The sequence below is a fragment of the Schistocerca piceifrons genome, chromosome 1 (assembly GCF_021461385.2).
Source record: "Schistocerca piceifrons isolate TAMUIC-IGC-003096 chromosome 1, iqSchPice1.1, whole genome shotgun sequence".
In the NCBI taxonomy this organism is placed as follows: domain Eukaryota; kingdom Metazoa; phylum Arthropoda; class Insecta; order Orthoptera; family Acrididae; genus Schistocerca; species Schistocerca piceifrons.
The window spans coordinates 193,121,367-193,125,920 of NC_060138.1; the positions used below are offsets into that span (position 1 = coordinate 193,121,367).

General features: G+C 45.7%; 1 pseudogene; it reads right to left on the bottom strand.

The window, feature by feature from the left end:
• Positions 1–3,650: 3,650 nt before the first annotated feature.
• On the bottom strand, positions 3,651–3,768 carry LOC124726112 (annotated as a pseudogene).
• Positions 3,769–4,554: the final 786 nt, after the last annotated feature.

Here is a 4,554-nt window from a genome sequence, read left to right on the forward strand (position 1 = left end):
GTTTTCGGGACGACCGCTGCTTTCGTAGGTGCTGTTCTGTATCAGAATGTGGACGTTCAGTGTCCGAGGTCGCGCCCATCTGAAGAAAAGCAGAGGTAGGCACCGCACTCTCATCGATGTCCATTGCAGCGGACTGGCCAGTCATCTAGCTATGGAGAGTTGGTGATGTAGTAGCCGTCAGAGATGGTGCCGGTGAGGCCGTGGTAGCACCGCCATTTTCATTGGGGAGTGCTCGGGGGAGAACAGGCGCTTCCTGAAGTGACGCATCGGGACTGAGTACGGCCTTGGCGTAGCTGTCTGGTAAAGAAGTGACCGTCGCTTTGGGAACTGCGTCACCGGTCGGGACCTGGAGCAAACGACGGCGGAGGCAGTCTGACCGGAATCAGCACGCGTCCACAGCTGGCCATCATACACTACTGGCCATTAAAATTGCTACGCCACGAAGATGACGTGCTACAGACGTGAAATGTAACCGATAGGAAGAAGATACTGTGATATGCAAATGATTAGCTGTTCAGACCATTTACACAAGGTTGGCGCCAGTGGTGACACCTACAACGTGCTGACATGAGGAAAGTTTCCAACCGATTCCTCATACACAAACAGCAGTTGACCGGCGTTGCCTGGTGAAACGTTGTTGTGATGCCTCGTTTAAGAAGGAGAAATGCGTACCATTACGTTTCCAACTTTGATAAAGGTCGGATTGTAGCCTATCGCGATTGCGGTTTATCGTATCGCGACATTGCTGCTCGCGTTGGTCGAGATCTAATGACTGTTAGCACAATACGGAATCGGTGGGTTCAGGAGGGTAATACGGAACGCCGTGCTGCATCCCAACGGCCTCGTACAACTAGCAGTCGAGATGACAGGCATCCTATCCACATGGCTGTAACGGATCGCGCAGCCACGTCTCCATCCCTGCGTTAACAGATGGGGACGTGTGCAAGACAACAACCATCTGCACGAACAGTTCGACGACGTTTGCACCAGCATGGACTGTCAGCTCGGAGCCCATGGCTTGGGTTACCCTTGACGCTGCATCACAGACAGGAACGCCGTGCGATGGTGTACTCAACGACGAACCTGGGTGCACGAATGGCAAAACGTCATTTTTTCGGATGAATCCAGGTTCTGTTTACAGCATCACGATGGTCGCATCCGCGTTTGGCGACATCGCAGTGAACGCACATTGGAAACGTGTATTCGTCATCGCCATACTAGCGTATCACCCGGCGTGATGGTTACATGTCTCGGTCACCTCTTGTTTGCATTGACGGAGCTTTGAACAGTGGACGTTACATTCCAGATGTGTTACGACCCGTGGCTCTACCCTTCATTCTATCCTTGCGAAACCCTACATTTCAGAAGGATAATGCACGACCGCATGTTGCAGGTCCTTTACGGGCCTTTCTGGATACAGAAAATGTTCGACACCAACTGAAAACGTCTGGTCAATGGTGGCCGGGCAACTGGCTAGTCACAATACGCCAGTCACTACTCTTGATGAACTGTGGTATCGAGTTGAAGCTGCATGGGCAGCTGTACCTTTACACGCCATCCCAGCTTTGTTTGACTCAATGGCCAAGCGTATCAAGACCGTTATTACGGCCATAGGTGGTTGTTCTGGGTACTGATTTCTCAGGGTCTATGCACCCAAATTGAGTGAAAATGTAATCACATGTCAGTTCAAGTATAATATATTTGTCTAATGAATACCCGTTTATCATCTGCTTTTCCTCTTGGTGTAGCAACTTTAATGGCCAGTAGTGTACATAACGATGGCTCGCACGCCGCCTATCAGCAGATGGGGTGGAAGATGTTTGGAGAGTTCGAATTTGATTTGGCAGACACCATTCAAATCTTGTTATGTCGTGAACGTGTGCCATTTTTCTGCAATGTGCCCCACAACGTTGCCATAGGGTCGGAAAGTTTCGACGACCACGTCTTGTGGCACTTCGAAGGAGAGCTCAAAGACCCGAATTGTTCGAAGACCGAATCCAGATTGATCTACCGTTACCTCTCCAAAATGCCCGTCAGAATGCTTGAACTTGAGCCTGTGTGCGTGTTGTCGAACTACCTCAGCACATGCTTCCTCCGTCGTCATATTAATGTAAACGATACTGCCAGTGATAGAGAAGCGAATACCTTCTCTCCGGAATGAATTGCTTAATTTCATAAGCGCATGGTCGCGCATGTTCGGCTTGGAATATTACAGTAACTGTCGATCGGCGGCACCAGTGCACCATGAGGTCCAGTAGTAATGTACGCTACACAGCACGAAATACCGCAACGCGGAAGTAAACAACTGCGGTGAGCTGTCCGCCACGCGGAGCCTATCCGCACGCGACCACGGCCGAAAGACGACTGACAATTAGGCTATCCGAGCACACTTCACGATCAGACGCAAACTTCAACACGTCTTGAACAACGCGTCTATAACATGCAGTAGTACACCCATCGTGGATACTGTAATCGAAAGTCGCTCACCTGGCTTCGGCGGATAAATACGATATTGTAGTACCTTTGATGTTCAGAAATATGATTTCCACTTTCGCAGCTGTGAATACATTTCATGTATTTTATGACGGCTGTAGTCGCCGCAGTGCCTGTGCCTTCGGACATGCATCAATAGTTCATCAATAGGTTTTGATCAGTAAGTTTGCGAGTATCGCAATATGTGACGTAAATGGCCGTACATTTTGAGTTCAATGATTTAGAAGCTAAAATTTCTCACATTGCCAAGAACCGTACTCTTTAGTACGTGACATAAATTTCAACTCGATATCTCTAGCCTTCCTGAGAAGAATGGTCTTAACAGACACACAGGTAGACAGTTAGATATATGAACAACAAAGCGACCATTTATGGCTTCCGTTTTTAACGACTGAGAGGCGGAACCATAGGAAAATGGTTACTAATAAAATGGCTGGTTCAAATGGCTCTGAGCACTATGGGACTTCCAGACTGTAGCGCCTAGAACCGCTCGGCCATCCTGGCCACTGGGTACTAATACATATCTCTTATAAATAATTACTGTTTTTAACGTCTTCAAGTACATAGTGAAGAAAAATTGCTTTATTAGTTTAGTGAATACACTTAATTAAAGTACTGAGTTTCTTCCTGAGTGGTTTATACATACTGAATCTAATTCATTTTACGAGCGAAGTTTTGATTCTCTGGTCTTGTCTTTTGTGACACAACAGAAAATGAACACTAAATGGAACACTATCTTGAGAAACATTTGCTGTGGCAATTGTCATTAATGGGAACCTGACATTGTTACTTTCTGAAGATTATAGTTTTTTTCTTTCTTATGTTTAGCGTCCCTAGTATACAAGTCTCCGATGTAGGATAGAAAAAGTTTCAAATTTGGTCTCAAATCTTATGCAGATACTTTTTAATGGAGATAGTGCTAACTCACATTAGTAGGGACAATGTTCCAAATAAAAGCACTCCGCCTTCAGGCCACGAGTGGCCTACCGGGACCATCGGACCGCCGTGCCATCCTCGGTGGCGGATGCAGATAGGTGGGGCGTAGGATCAGCACACCGCCCTCCCGGTCGTTATGACGGTATTCTTGACCGAAGCCGCTACTGTTCGGTCGAGTAGCTCCTCAATTGGCATCACGAGGCTGAGTGCACCCCGAAAACTGGCAACAGCTCATGGTGGCCTGGATGGTCACCCATCCAAGTGCCGACCACGCCCGACAGCGCTTAACTTCGGTGATCTCACGGGAACCGGTGTAGCCACTGCGGCAAGGCCGTTGCCAATGTTACAAATAAGCTATTTTTTAATAATTATTAACAAAATTTTTACCCATGTCGAAGATTACGTAACTTAAAACGTAGTGTAACAATTCTCAGAAAAAGTTACTATAAGTCCACTGTATTTTACGGTTTACGGACTTAACCAAAGAACGCAACGCAACGAGTCAAAGCTACGCTCTCTTGAGTTAAAAGTTCCTCCCGACGACGCCTTCATGTGTCCGACAACTTAAAAAGTACTAGCGTTATACACTTCATTTAAATACTATGATAGCATATAATTATCACTATGTTGATATCTCCGTAACTTACTCGATTAGAAATCAAAGTGCGCACCCGCCGTTATCAGAATTTCACTCGGCACTACCAGTGTGAACAGACATCTGCAGAGAATGGCTGTGCACATGTGTGAAAGATTGGTGTGCTGATTCTTTCAGTGCGTTTCTGCCCATGTTCGGGAAAGGCAAAATTATTCTTACTTTTTTTATCGGTGGACGGTCTTTCCCATGTTCCCTTTCCTTACTAAACATTTCGTGATTTTTCAGTTATGCCTGAGAAGTAATATTTATTTAGTTTTCTACAAAAACGTAAATCTGCCTGTTCGAAATTCTATAGCGGGACAGACAGCTATTTCGTATTTGTTTTCTATTAATTTTTGTACACATTGGGAAGTAAATAATGTTAACTCATACAATGTTTAAAGCATACACGTAGTGTTAATATAAAACTGAACATAAAATGAAATAAGTGAAATAATAAATTTTAAGATCATAACGCTTGTGAAGAATAG